The sequence below is a fragment of the Pteropus medius genome, unplaced genomic scaffold, assembly GCF_902729225.1.
Source record: "Pteropus medius unplaced genomic scaffold, Ma_sr-lr_union100, whole genome shotgun sequence".
NCBI lineage: Eukaryota > Metazoa > Chordata > Mammalia > Chiroptera > Pteropodidae > Pteropus > Pteropus medius.
Genome location: NW_024345601.1, coordinates 15252916 through 15269238, shown reverse-complemented (window position 1 = coordinate 15269238; position 16323 = coordinate 15252916).

The window sequence follows — 16323 nt, the reverse complement described above, 5'->3', positions numbered from 1 at the left end:
GATGACAGAATAAGATGGAAACAGCAAGGTGATGTGTCCTGGATGGGCCTCATGTGTTCAAGTAGCCACTGGATGAGGTGCTGGATACTGATAAAATCAAGGCCTTCTTGGGAAAAGACGGGGGTGGAGGTGTGTGTGAAATATTGGCACAGCCCCAGGCAAGTGAGGGGCAGTGGGCTCACTAGGGGTTCTGAGCGCTCCACCAAGTGGTCCCAGGCACTCTAGGCCCGGTGCACTCTTTCTGATTTTCTGGGACAGTGGGTCCTCTCTTCTGGAAACTTGTTCCAGAATCAGCATGTAGTTCTTATTCCTTAGCCCTCTCTATCCTTTACTTCTCTTTCGTGGCTCAAGTCTCCCGTTCCTCTTGTCAAAGAGAATCTTTCCTTTCCTTTTCACTCCACTCCTCACCCCTTCCTTTCTCTCTTCTGTTTGTTAATCTATAATCCTCTCCTCCTTTCATGAGAAAGCTTCATAGCTGATTAAATCTAGAGACTTGGTCCTTAAGAACCCCCAGAATGGTATTGATAACATTATTTTCTTGAGGACCGAAAGGGCTTCATCTTAAAAAACCCTCTAAGTAGGTTAGGAAGTTTTTGTTTTTTGTTTTTTGTTTTTTAACTTTTTAAAAATTAAGTTTATTGGGGTAACATTGGTTAATACAGTTATATAATTTTCAGGTGTACATTATAATTTGACATCTGTATACCCTATTGTGTATTTACCACTCAAAGTCCAGTTTCTTTCATCTATCATATATTTGATCCCCTTTACCCACTTCATTCTCCCTCTACCCCCTATATTTGACCCATTTTACCCCATTTATCTCCCCCCTCCTCCCCCACCCTCTACCCTCTGGTAACTACTATTCTATTGTCCTTGTCCATGAGTTTGTTTGTCCCGTCCATTTGTTGCTTTTAGGTTTATATCTCACATATAAGTGATATCATGTGATTTTCAACTTTTTCTATCTGGTTTATTTTGCTTAGCATGATTATCTCGAGCTCCATCTATGTTGTCGCAAAAGGCAGTATTTTGTCTCTTCTTATGGCTGAGTAATATTCCACTATATATATGTACCACAGCTTCTTTAGCCAATCATCTATCGTAGGATACTTTGGTTGCTTCCATGTCCTGGCCACTGTGAATAATGCTGCTATGAACATCGGTGTGCAAATATCTTTTCGGATATGGGTTTTCAAGTCTTTAGGGTAAATACCCAGTAGAGGGATCATATGGTAGATCAATTCTTAGTTTTTTTAGGAGCCTCCATACTGTTTTCCATAGTGGCTGTACCAATTTGCAGTCAGGATAGGGATATTTTATTTGCAAAGAAAGAGAAACAGAGAAGAAGGGACAGAGGGAGTAAGGGAGGAAGTGAGGGAGGGAGGGAGGAAGGGAGAGGAGAGAAAGAGGGAGAGAGATTGAGAAAGAGGCATGAAAACCATTTGAGTGCTGAGTGTTCATAACCTCATCTCATCTATTTTGTTTTAGATCCTAATCACAACCACTCTAAAACATATATTATTAGCTCCAGCTTAGTACTAAGGAAACTAAAGATATAAAGGTTTGGGTAAGGTGCCTAATGCCACAGAGTTGGTAATTAATAGAGGAGACTAGATCTCCTTCTCCCTGACTCCAAAGTCCACTGGATCTTTAATTGCCGGACTCTTTGCCTCTCAAGGCTGGGGCACTGGGTGGACAGGGTTGAAAACTGGCCTTAGGACAGTGCTTCCCAAACTACCCGTGGTGGGGAGCCAGTTCATTTCTAATCTGTTCAGAGCAATAAGTAGGTTTACTATGAAGGATTAGATCACATTTCTTGCCACAAATGACTCACCAGCAAGTTTGCAACATCCCTACAGCTCCAATTCTGTTGAACCTATCAAAGTCTCGAATGTCATGGCAAGGTAAAATCGCTCTACAAGTTTCCGATGCTCACTTTCACTTTCTGTACTTAGCTCCTCATGGACTGGTAGCAGACAGTTCACAGATGGGCAGTGCTCTGCAGACCACACTCAGATTGGCAGTAGCTCAGGACACAACACTTGCACTTGTTGCCTGGACTCCAGGAGGGTTCTGAGGTTAAGCATATGGCACTGCCCAATGGGCTATCCTTCCTCTGCTGAACACATAGCAATCAATCTCTAGGTATTTTAAAACTCAGAGACTGCACAGCTGGCACCAGATAAATAATTTCACGATGTCCTCATTCATGGGGAAGAATATCTATGACTCCTTTGAGATGCTTAATGAAATATTTTCAAAGTTTTCTTTGTACTGCATGTGATGTTAATTATAGTGTATTTATGGATGTTGCTATGCATTCCAGCTAAGAGGCAGTCGAATTATTTAAGGGCTGCCATTTCAACAAGGACTTGTTAAGGTGTTTGGACATCCTCACTGTCAGTGATTATGCCTATAATTTTTCTTTTCTAGGATCACTCACGGGAGTTTCTGTGTGCTCCTCGTAAACAGACATAATTAAATAGTCTGCATTTCTCAGGATTCTGATTTTTCACCGAAATACAAGCGTGTGAATTTGCTGCTTTCTCTTCCTATCAGCATTCGACATTTGCGAAAACATGTTTTTCAATCTGTTTCTTTGACCATTGGTTTACTTCCTTGTGGGCGGCTTTGCCTCTCTGCACAGATCACCTCTAGGAACATGTTAGAGCTGGAAACTGCCCTGGCCAGCTGCCTTTTGTGTCTCAGACACACCTTTTTGGTGCCATCTAGCGTCCAAATGGGTTGATTTCAAGTCCTGGAACTGAAACTCAGATGTCTTGCTGGTAAATCTGGACTCACATTGCTTAAGGAACACTCCGAACGTTTGAGAAACTGAGGCACCTTAGGACAGTGGCCAAAGAAATGGCCATCTAGAATAGTTTGGATTGTTTCTCAAAAGACCTTACTTAGAGCATAGTTTTGAGAGCCTGTCATGTTTGAACTTGAACTCTGGCTCTGAGGCTTGGAAGTGGGTAACACTGAGCAAATTATTTAACCTCTCTTGGCCTGGCTTACTCACCTTTATAAAGGAGATCATAATAATACAGTGGTGGGGGTTAAATAAAATAATACATTTCTAGTGTCTACAGCAGTAGCTGGCACACGATAACAGCTCATTAGTTATAACGGCCATTATTACTATTATTCTTCTTATTATTCAGTTCCTAAAACATAACAGGCACTTCGTAAATGGTTGTTATAGTAATAATAGCCAAGTAAAAATTATCGGTTAATTGGCAAATCAGTTTAGCTATTTATGCATTCAAATCTGTGTGTTGAGTCTGGTACTGAACAAAATACTTGAGAATGGTTATAGGTTCTTTCCCTCAAGAGCTTCGAATCCATCTGAGAAGAGAAACACAGCCAACAACATGGTAGTCCTGTCTGGCATGGAGGCTGGGGGAGGGGAGTGAGCACTGGAGTGGGCCTGGCCTGATGGAAAGAAAGAAAAGAGTGGGTGGTGTTAGCAAATACTGAGTTAGGAAAGTGCAAGAAATACTTGATTGGCTACACAGGAGGCAGGAAGGAGAAGGCAGGAATTTATGTAAGGGAAATGGGAAGTCATTCTCTGACATCTTCTATACTAGTTTCCTGTGGCTGCTGCAACAAAGAACCTAGGAGGCTTAGAACAGAAATGTATTCTCTCATACTTCTGGAAGCTAATAGCCTGAATCAAGGAGTCAGCAGGTCTGTGTTCCCTCTAGAATCTCTAGGGGAGAATCCATTCCTTGCCTCTTCCAGCTTCTGGTGACAGCAGGTGTTCCTTGGCTTGAGGTCACATTATTCCAATCTCCATCTCTGTGGTTACATGGCTTTCTCCTCTTTGAAGGCTTCTTTTTGCCTTTCTCGTAAGGACACTTGCGATGGCATGTAGAGACCATCAGATAATCTAGAGCAATCTCCTCACCTCAAAACTCTTACCTAAGCACATCTGCAAAGACCCTTTCTCCAAGGAAGGTCACATTTACAAGTTCCAGAGATGAGGGCTTGACATCTTTAGGGCCATTATTCAACCCACTGCACCTTGTTTCTTATATTCTCCCTTAGTCAGCCTTTTCTGGGCTTCCCGTTCTCTTCTAGTCTCTTTTCCTTAAATTCACTTCTCTGTTTTTCTCATTCTCCTCCACTATCTTTTTCTTCTCTCATTCTTTTCTCTGGTTGGAATTGGGGTGATACCAAAGTTTGCTGGGAAAGAAGGAGTTCTTAGGTAAATGAGGCCTTAGATGATGTGTGACCACTGCTGATGACTCTTTTTCCTTCCCCTCCCTCTCTCCTTTCCTCCTTTTTTGCTTTACCCGCTCTCTCTCTGGCTGTTGCTCCTCCAGGCCTTTGAACATGTGTCCTCCTCCTGCAATGCCTCCTTCCCCACTCCATACCACCAGCCCCTTTGCCTTGTTATCACCTGCTCATTCTCCACTTCTATCCAACATCAGCACAACCTCTTCTGGGAAGTCTTCTCTCACCAGCCTCCCCTCTCCAAGGAATTTTCCTAAGGACTCCCATGGCATCCTGGGTTTATTTTTGCTTTGTGTCCAATGGGGTTTGGCCATTGGCTCTGTGCAATATGATCTCTTAGGGACACAGGTTCATAGCAGGTTAATCTCAATGCTTGCTTCCATCGTCACACTGGCTCTTAAAGCTTCCACCTAGAAATGACACGCATCACTTCTGCTTACATTTTATTGACCAAAACAAGTCACATGGCCATGCCTACCTCTAACGGGGCTGGGGAAGTGCAATCATACCTATGTCCAGGAGAAGACCTGGAAACATTTGGTAGATGACACAGATGACCAGCACAAAAGATGAGCCTGCTATAGAGTTTAAGTCCAGGCTAAGAGGACAACATCTCATCCCTGAGCTCAGTTTATAGGAATATGTACAAACTTCTTTATAAATTCAGGACAGATACAGAAAGAGGGCATGTAAGTAGCTGCCTGTGCTTGCCCTCAAATTCACCTATTCAATTCCTGGGCAGTGTGGTGGGATAAAGGAAGGAGAAACCTATAGACTTAAGAAATTAAGAATGGGCAGCGAGGCAAGAGTTTCACAGGCACATATGTCCCAGGAATGCTCCTCAGCGTCTACCAGCCTATCTCTGCTTGAGAGGGTCACGTCACCAGGGAGAGGGGCAACTCTGTGATGATCCAGGCTCTGCACGGCTCCCTCAGAAGTTCCAAGAATGTATAGAAACAAAAGTCTGTACCGACCTGACAGAGTGGGCCCAGGAGGAGGGCCTGGGGTCCCACCGCTTCCCAGTAAGGACACTGGAGTCTCCCTCTAGGGGCTCTCCTGTGGCTCTGGCTCTTTGCTCTCATAGAAAATCAAGTGCGATATTGGATTTGGCAGCTTTTCAGGGTGTATGGTTCCTTTTTAAATTATTTTTATTATCTTTTTGTGTGTGTACAGTTTCTTTAGTCGCAGAAGTGAGCTCCAGTTTAAAGAAACTTGACACATGAAACTGGAGATAAATTGGAGAATGAATCTTTGCTCTGTGAAAAGGTTCTTTGATGTAGAAAAGGGATTTGTCATGAAATTTAAGATACCTGAAATATGATCTGCGCTACAAAACCTCAGTTTGTATACAACATTACAGGGACATATATCTTTCTTATCTAAAGCTCATCTGCATATTAGAATCTGAAGAATCAGGAGCCATTAAAATACAAATTGAATAGAAACTGACTCTTGATATAGGAGAAAATCCTGGAATTTGGCTCATGCAGACATGGTACCAAATCCTGTCTCTGACATTTACTAATAATTAAGTGGTCTTAGGGAAAATGCACATCTGAGTTTCTTCAATGGGCTTGAAACCTTGTATGTCAGGAGCTACCTAGTGAGCTCACAGGTCTGTGGCACCTGGCACCGAGATGGCTCTTAGTAAAAGTTTGTTGTTCTCTTGTTTCCCAAAGAGTTGATTGGGATGGTGTCCTCGTTGTGTTTTTAGGAGGTGTGCGTATCTCTCGACAGACTTGTCCAACTTCAACTGCAGTGGGAGCAGGGTAAGAGGCTGGGTTTCAGGCTGCAGGAATCTTTCATCTTCAGTTCACAGCCCAGGCCTAGTGAAATCAAAGTGAATGCTTGGGCTTCTTTTCAAGTTGCCTCTGGGAGGGTCCCAGGTTGTTTCTCTCTCATGATGTCAGATGAAAAGGGACTATTCACGAGGCAGAAACATTAATGGGTTGAAAAGTCCCTAATATTTATTGCCAGAAACTTCCATTTGAAATTGTATTTGTTGTTTGGGCAATTAGACCTTCCCCTATAGTTTCAGGAGATGCCACCTCAAGCCTCCTAAGTCCATATTTCTGTGTGAGACCTATGCCCAGCTCCCAAATGTGCATCCTCACTTGGTTATCCCACTGACACCTCAAGTTTAACATGCCCTGGACTGAATTTACTTCCTGCGTGGACCTGCTCAGTTTCTCGTGCCGGAGACCTGCCTGTCATGTTTTATGGTTTTCTCCCCATCAACCCTTGTAGACAGTGAATGACTATGTTCTTACTTCTGTCTCTTCTTATTGTCACTTCCTTTGTTTAAGATCCAACATCTATTATCTGCATCAGCCTCCTAATTGGTCTTTCGCCTTTTATCTTGATCCGCCCCAATATGTTTTCTATAGAACCACCAAGATATCTTTTTTAAAAATGCATACTGGGATATTTCTTTACTTAAAAACTTTCAATGGCTCCCATCACCCACAGGATAAGCTTCACTCTGCCTTCCAAGGCAAGGAAGGTGCTCTGTGGTCCAGTCCCTATGTCCCCACTCTGGCCTAATTTCCCTCTACGGCCATACTGCATCAACATCAGTTGTCTTGTAATTTCTCAAGGAGGCCACGCTGCTTCAAACCTCTGTTCTCAGTTTTTGGAAAGTCCTTTCTTCTGCTTGGTGAACTCAAATGTATCTTTTTATTTTTATTTTTTTCTCTATAGAGCTATCTCTGCTTTTCCAAACTGAATTAATCACTCCTGACTCTGGGCAGTTGCAGTAGCTCATGCCATTGTGCCTCCATTGTTGCACTCAAAATTAGTTTTTATGAGTTCATCATTTCCATTAGACTGTGTGTTTGAGGGCAGGAACTGAGTCATTTTTATCTTCGTATCAATCAACTTCTGGCCCAAGGTCATATTGTCAATATTAAATAGACACTGTGGTTCCAACCTCGAGTGTTTGGCAGGAGGCTTCATGTTAGGGAGAGGTACAGGAAAACCATATGTCCAGCCTTCACGTGTCCCTCCCACATGGCTGCCTTGCTTTCTGAGAGCTGTTCAGAATCCCCCACATCTCCCCAAACCCCATAATATCCCTTTCAGTTCCATAAACTTTCTGAACTCTTTCCTTCCAAACTGTGCTCCAATTAGCTTTTCAGCATGACAGATAAGCTAATCTGGGCTATTTTTGATAAACATATCAATGGCTGATAATGACATAAATAATTATAAGCGGTTTATATTTAAGTAATATAACTTCTTGGTTATTTATGTTTTAGTAAAAATAGCTACCATTTATGAGTTGTTTTTTAAAAAAACTTGGGATTATATTACACATGCTACTAAAATAGAAGTATTATTACTGCTAAGAATAAAGTAAAAGGATCTCAAATAATTGTTGAATTTAGTTAATGTTTCTTGTAGCATAAGAGATATGTTTCTTTAAACAAACCTAAAATTCATAAAGAAAATTATGAAAAATTGTCAAGAATTAGAATCAGTATATTTGTTTAATTACCTATTTCAACTTTAGGCAGTATGTACTGAGCCTCTTCTTTCTTGTCATAATTTTGTTCCCGTCTCACCCTTTTCTATGTGTCCTAATTACAGTCGATCCTTGAACAATGTGGGGATTAAAGTTGTCGACTACTTGTGCAGTCAAAATCCAGTGTAATTTAAATTGGCTGTTCGCATCCATGGATTCTCAACTAGACGGAAAATACAGTTGACCCTTGAAAAAAACGCAGGTTTGAACTGAGGTTCAACTAAACAGCATGGGTCAATTGAACTATGTATGTCAGTTGAAAAAAAAAATCTATGAATAAGTGGATCTTCACAGTTCAAACTTGTGTTGTTCAAGGGTTAACTGTAATTTATGCCCATCATAATTGTTCCAGTCACCTTGTTAGAGAGAGAATTAAGGGAGAGCATTTGACTCAATTCTGGCAATGAAATATGAGGGAGAGTCTGCAGGAGAGTCTTGAAAACTGTGTTTTTCTTCTTCTTCTACTGAACACTATCACATTTGCATGGATGCCTGCAGACATGGCAGCTAGGGAGGGATAAGTAAGGGCCAAGCCAATATGAGAATCACAGGACAGACACATGGAAGTGACCTGGATCCTCCATGACATTGCAGCAGCTGAATCAATCTACCCTCTCTATATTGAGAATTCTTGCAATGTGAGTAAATATATTTTCCATCTTGTTTACCCCAGTAGTTCTTTGAAAAGATCAACAAAATTGACAAACTTTTAGCTAGACAGATGAAGAAAAAAAAGAGAGGAGACTCAAATTAATAAAATCAGAAATGAAAGAGAGGACTTCAGTACTGACCTTACAGACATGAAGAAGAATTGTAAGACCATGAACAATTGCATGCCAATATATTAGAAAATTATAATGAAATGGACACATTTCTATGAAAAAAAAAACCTATCAAAACTGACTCAAGAAGAAATAGAACATCTGAATAGGTCTATAACAAATAATGAGACTGAATTAATAATAAAAATTTTTCCCAAAGAAAAACCCAAGACCAAATGGCCTTACTGGTGATTTCTACCATGTATTTAAATGAGAAGTAACACCAATTTCTCACAAAGTCTTTCCAAAAATAGAAGAATAAAAAATACCTCCAACTCATTCTAAAACAAGACAAAGACAACATAAAAAAAATTATAGACTAACATCCTTTATGAATATAGAATAAAAACCTTCTGTAAAATACTAACGAATCAATCCAGCAATATAAAAAATATTACATACCATACCATAACCAACTGAGATTTTTTCCAGAAATGCAAGATTCGTTTAAGATATAAAAATTAATCAATGCAACACAATATTAATAGACTAAAGAACAGAACTACACAATCATCTCAATAGATGCAGAAAAAGTATCTATTTGACAAAATTCAACACTTCTTTATGTTAAAATTACTCAAGAAACTAAGAATAGAAGGGAACTTCCTCAATCTGAAAAAGGGCATCTATGAAAAGTATCATACTTACTATTTAAAAACTGAAGTCATTCTCCTGATATAAAGAGCAAGACGCAATGTCTACTCTCAGTCACTTGTATTCAACATTGTACTGAAGGTTCTAACCAGGGTGATTAGGCAAGAAAAATAAACACAAGGCATCCAGATTGGAAAAGAAAAAAATCTCTTTTGCAGATGACATGATTTTTATATATAAAATCTTCAGAATTTCATGCCAAAAATTATTAGAGCTAATAAACAAATTCTGCAGGGTTGCAGGGCAGATATTAAAAGCCAATTGTAATTCTACACATTGGCAATGTACAATTCCAGAATAAAATTTAAAAAACAACAACAAACAATTCCACTTATTATAACATCAGAGTAAAATACCCAGGAATAAATTTAACAAAAGAAATGTAAACATTATACACTGAAAACTACAAAATTTTATTGAAATAAAAAATGTAAGTAAAAAGAAAGACATCTTATGCCTTATAAATTAGAAGACTTAATGTTGTTAAATTGACTATACTCCCCAAACTGATCTACAGATTCAGTGCAATCCCTATATGAATTCCAACTGACTTTTTTCCCCCAGAAATTGACAAGATTCATGTGGAAATGCCAAAACAATTTGGAAAAAAAGTTAGAAGACTCACATCTCTCAATTTTAAAACTTATGACAAAGTCTTGATTATTGTTATATACTGTGTGGCACTGGCATAAGGTAGACATGTACATCAATGTAATAAAATTGAGAGTCCAGAAATAAAACATTACATTTATGGTTAATTGATTTTTGACAAAGTTGCCAAGACAAGTTTAAAAGGAAAGAATAGTTTTTTCAACAAATGATGCTGAGACAACTGGCTATCCATGCAAAAGAATAAATTTGGACCCTCATTTAACACTATATACAAAAATTAACTCAAAATAGATCATAGTCCTAAACGTAAGAGCTAAAACTATAAAATTCTTTGAAGAAAACACAGAAGTGACTCTTTGTGAGGTTGGATCAAGTAGTGGTTTCTTAGATATGACACAAAGCACAAGTAACAAAATAAATAAATAAATGGGACTTCATCAAAATTAAAAGTTTTTGTGTTTCAAAAGACTCCATCAAGAAAGTGAAAACACAGCCCACAGAGTGGGAGAGCATATCTGCAAATCATACATCTGACAATGGACTTACATCCAGAAGATATAAAGGACTCTTACAACTCAACAATAAAAAGACAAATAACCTGATTAAAAATGGGCAAAGGATTTGAATAAACATTTCTTCACAAAAGTTATGCAAATGTCTAATAAATACATGAAAAGATGTTGAAGATCATTAGTCATTAGGGAAATGTAAGTGTAACTACAATAAGATATCATTACACACATGACTAGGATGGCTAAAATTAAAAAAAAAAACAGTCACTAACTCATGTTGGCAAGGATGCGGAGAAATTTGAACACTTGTACATTGCTGGTGAGAATGTACATGGTGCAGTCTCCTTGGAGGGCAGTTTGGCAGTTCCTCAAAACGTTAAATATAGAGTTGTCATATAACACAGCAATTGCAGTCCTAAGTCTATACCCAAGAGAAATATAAACATATATCCACATAAAAACTGCACATGAATATTCACGGTAGCATTATACATAATAGCCAGAAAGTAGAAACAACTCAGATGTCTGTCATCTAGTGAATAGATTTCAAAAAATGGAGCACATCCATACAATGAAATACTATTCAATCATAAAAAAATATATATATATCAAGTACTGATTCATGCTATAACATGGATAAACCTTGAAAACAGTACACTAAGTGAAAGTCAAAAAAGGTCATATAATGTATGGCTCTATGTATGTGAAATTCCCAGAACAGGCAGATCTACAGAGACAGAAGTTAGATTAATAGTTGTCAAAGGCTAGGAGGTGGGGTAGTAGGGTGTGACTGATAATGGGCATAGGCTTTCTTTTTGGGGTGATGAAAATATTCTGGAATTAGATAGTAGTGATAGTTGCACAATTTTATGAATATACCAAAATCAACTGAGTTGTATACTTTAAAAGAGTGAATTTTATGGACATATCGATTACATTTTCGTAAATAATTTACATTAGAAGTTTATTGTTGGGATTTCTCTTTTAGATTTCCCTCTCCTAGTCCTTCAAAAGAATTGAATTCTGTCTTAATAGAAATGTCTTTTGCCTATTCTATGACTGTCTTTGACCCTAGGTCTTTAATAGAAGGATAATTGTCTTTCATGTAATGATCATTGACTATGACTTTTTTTGTAGTGAAATGTATTTTTTTCTTGAAGTACGATGCACTCAGAAAAGTATACCAAACCTATGTATACAAATGAACACACATATTTAGCCATTAATCAAGTCAAGAAAAATAATATTTCTAGCATCCTAAAAGCATCCTAAATGTACCCTTTGTGTATCTGCCCATCCTGCAACCCTTCTATTCTCCATACCATCCTGACTTCTAATACCAAAGTTTAGTTTCACCCATGTTTGACTTTTATAAATGGAATCATACTTTACGTATTTCTTTTCTGACTTCTTTTGAATATCATGTATGTAAGATTCACCTATGTTTTTGCATGCAGCTATAGTTAAAGATTTTTTTCTGTATTGAATTCAATGTTCACATATACCACAAAAAAGTTAAAATTTTTTTTCTGCTGTTGATGAACATATGACTTGTTTACACTTTGGGGGCTATTATTAATAATGATGCCGTAAATTTTCCTGTACACAACTTTTGGTGCACGTGGACATGAATTTCTACTTTTTAATTTTAACTTTAATTTTTTTTTAAAGATTAAATATTTTTTTGTTGGATACATATGTAGGAATTCCTAGGTCATTGAGTATGTGTATATTTAAATTGAGTCGATATTGCCAAACAATTTCCTAAAGTATTTGTATAAATTTATACTCCTATTAGCAGCATATAAGAGTTTCATTTGCTTTACATTGTTTTTATACTTTTTTTATACTGGTTTTGTCAGGTTTTTAAATTTTAACCATATCGAAGGTTATACAGTGGTATCTTACTGTAGTTTTAATATGCATTTCCCTTAATGAGTCTGGGCACATTTTCTTTTTCGTTTTCTTTTCTATTTTTTTTAGTGTGGTAAGAACACTCAACATGAGTCTACACTCTTAATTTTATGAATATACAATACAGTATTGTTAACTATAGGCACAAGGTTATATAAAAGGTCTCTAGAACTTGTTCATCTTTTATAGTTGAAACTTTATACCCATTGAGCAGAAAGTCGCCATTCTCTCCCCTCTGCCAAAAAAAAAAAGTTGGCAACCACCATTGTACTCTCTGCTTCTAAGAGTTTGGCCAGTTTTAGATATAAAAGTGGAAGCATGTAGTATTTTTCCTGTGACTGGCTTTTTCCACTTAGCATAATGACCTCAACGTTTATCCATCTTGTCACATATGGCATATTTCCTTCTTTTTAAACACTGGATAATATTCTACTGTATGTATATGCCACATTTTCTTTACCTACTCATCTGTTGATGGACATGCAGGTTTTTTTCACATCTTGGCTATCGTGGATAATGCTGCAGTAAACATGGGAATGCAGATGTCCTTTGAGGTCCTGATTTTAATTTTTTGGATAAATACACAGGAGTGGAATTGCTAAATCATATGGTAGTTCCATTTTCAGTTTTCTGAGGAAGCTCAAGATTGTTTTTTGAAGTGGCTGCACCATTGTACATTCCCACCAGAAGTGTCCGAGTATTGCAATTTCCCTACATGTAACTTTTATCTTTTTTTATAATAGCCATTGTAATAGCTCATTGTAGTTTTGATTTGCATTTACTTGATGATTAGCAATGTTGAGCATATTTTCACATGCAAAGAAGATACAGATGGGCACATTTTCATGTTTGTTGGCCATTTTGATATTCATTTTGTTAAGTGCCCATTCAAATATCTCGCCTATTTCTATATTAGGTTGTCTGTCTTTCTCTTAGTTACTGGTAGGAGTTCTTTATATAGTTTGGATATCTGTCTTTTTCAGTTATATGTATTGTTAAAATCTCCCGTTTTGCCTTTTCACACTCATGATGGAATGTTTCGATGAATAGAAGTTCTTATTTTTTCTTTATTTCTTTGTTCTCTTTAATTTATATATGTATTTTTTCAATTATCATCTACATAAAATATTATATTAATTTCAAGTACATAACGTAGTGATTAGACATTTATATAATTTATGAAGCAATCACCCCGATAAATTCAGTACCCATCTGACATCATTCATAGTTATTATAGTACTACTATATTCCCCATGCTATACTCTACATACCCATGACTATTTTGTACCTACCAATTTGTACCTCTTAATTTCCTGCCCCCATCACACATCCCCCTACCTCCTAATCTGACAACCATCAAAATGCTCTCTGTATCAATGAACTTGTTTCTGTTGTTTGTTTGTTTATCCCATTCTCTAGATTCCGCATATGACATTTGTCTTTCTCTGTCTTACTCCATTCGGCAAGATTTCATTCTATTTTTTTAGTTGAATAATATTCCATTGTATATATGTACAACCTCTTCTTTATTTATTCATCTATTGATGAACACCCAGGTGGCGTTCATCAATAGATGAATAAATAAAGAAGAGGTTGTACATATATACATGTTGTACATATATACATATCTTGGCTATTGTAAAGCAAGATATGTATATATGTACAACATGTATATATGAATACCTTGGCTATTGTAAAGAATGCTGCAATGAATATATGTATTCATATGAATATATGTATTCGCATGTCCCTTAGAAGTACTCTTTTGGGTTTCTTTGATGAATACCCAGAAGTGGAATTACTGGGTCCTTCTTTGTCTCTTGTTATACCCTTTGTTTTAAAGTCTACTTTGTCACGTGTAAGTATTGCTACTCCAGCTTTTTTGTTTGTTTTGTTTCCATTTTCATGAAACATCGTTTTTTTATCCCTTTACTTACAGTCTGTGTGTGTCTGTCAATCTGAAGTGAGTCTCTTGTAGGCAGCATATGTAAAGGTCTTGTTTTCTTATCCATTCAGCTACCTTATCTTTTTTGATTGGAGCATTTAATCCATTTAAAGTAATTGTTGTTAGATATATAGTTAGTGCCATTTTATTACTCATATTTTTAAATCTTTTTTTCTTTTTCCTAAAGAAGTCCCTCTAACATTTTCTGTAATACTGGCTTGATGGTGATGAACTCCTTTAGCTTTTTTTTTTTTGTCTGAGAAGCTCTTTATCTGTCGTTCAATTCTAAATAATAGCTTTGCTGGGTAGAGTAATCTTGGTTGTAGATCCTTGCTTTTCATTACTTTGAATATTTCCTGCTAATTCCTTCTGGCCTGCAATGTTTTTTTTGTTGAGAAATCAGCTGACAGTCTTATGGGAGCTCCCTTGTAGGTAAATAACTACTTTTCTCTTGTTGCTTTTAAGATTCTTTGGCATTGTAATTATTATGTGTCTTGGTGTAGGCCTCTTCGGGTTCATTTTATTTGTGATTCTCTGTGCTTCTTGGGCTTGAGTGTCTATTTCCTTCACCAAGTAAGGGAAGTTTTCAGTCATTATTTCTTGAAGTAGGTTTTCAATTCCTTGCTCTCTTTCTCCTTCTGGTATCACTCTGGTGTGAATGTTGGTATGCTTGATGCTGTCCCAGAGGTCCCTTAAACTATTCTCATTTTTTTTGGATTCTTTTTTCTTGTTGGTCTTCTGATTGGGTGTTTTCTGCTACCTTATCTTCTGAATTGCTGATTCGATCCTCTACCTTATTTAATCTGCTATTAATTCCTCCTAAAGCATTCTTCGTTTCACTTATTATATTCTTTGTTTCTGACTGGTTCTTTTTTATATTTTCTACCTCCATTTTCATGTTTGTTTTTTTTTAAATCTCTTTGTTAAAATTCTCACTGAGTTAATTCACTCTTCCCCTAAATTCTTTGAGCATCTTTATAACAAGCGTTTTGAACTCGCATCTGGCAGATTGTCTTCATTTTGTTTAGTTCTTTTTCTGGAGTTTTCTTCTGTTCTTTCATTTGGATCACGTTTCTCTGTCTTCCCATTTTGGCTGCCTACTTTTGTTTGTTTCTATGTAGTAGGTAGGGCTGCCATGTCTCCCAGTCTTAGGAGAGTGGCCTTACATAGCAGATGTGCTGCAGGGCCCAGTGGCACAGTTTTCCCAGGTCACCTGAGCTGGGTGTTCCAGTTGTATCCCTTGTATGTGTTGTGTGTGCCTTCCTGTGTACTTGAACTTTGGTTGCTGTTTGCTTGTCAGTGGGAGGGACTGACTCTCAGGCTCATTGGTTGTGATGACTGGCGTGACCAGTGGAGGAGCTGTTGTGTAGGTCTGACCTTACAGAGCAGAAATTACTTTAGTGAGGCTCTAGTGCCTGTCCCGTCTGCCCTTTGGGTGTCATCCTCACATGTGACCCTGGTGGTGCTCCAGCTCAGACTGAAGCCAGCCACCAGGCATGCAGGTCAGGGACTCCTGGGAAGGCCTTGGCTGCAGGTCAAGTTCAGCTATAGCCTGTGCCCTGCTCGGCATCACTTGGCATAAGCCACCAAGCTATCTGCAGATGGCTGCCACCCATGTTGGGCTTGTTAGTGCCTTGAGAGGCCAAGTCACAAACCAAGGCCACCTGCTGCTAGTGCGGGGCTAGGGGCTGCTCAGCAAGAGGTGTGGGGCACACTGAGACCAGATGCCACTTGTTTAAGTTTTGTGAACCTTTGAAAGATTTTACGAAAGTCTGCAGCAAGAGGCAAGACAGGTCGTTTGTATGGAAAATCCACTGGAAGCGGCTTGGGTAGGCCTGCAAATTGGGAGGGATGGAGTCTTGGGGAATCACCAGGGCGGGGTGGCCAGTGTTAGCCAGGTTGATGGAGATTCAGATATGGCACCTGCCTGGGTCTGCAGGCTGGGAATGGAAGAATTGAGCACTTCTGTCTGGGAGAAAGCTGCCCCTCCAGCTCTCGCCCAGAAGCCTGACAACAGAGTTCCTCCTCATAGGTCCCTAGAGCCTTTCAATTTGCTGCCCCAGCACTGGAATTCAGAGTGAGTGAGTCCATCACCAAGTA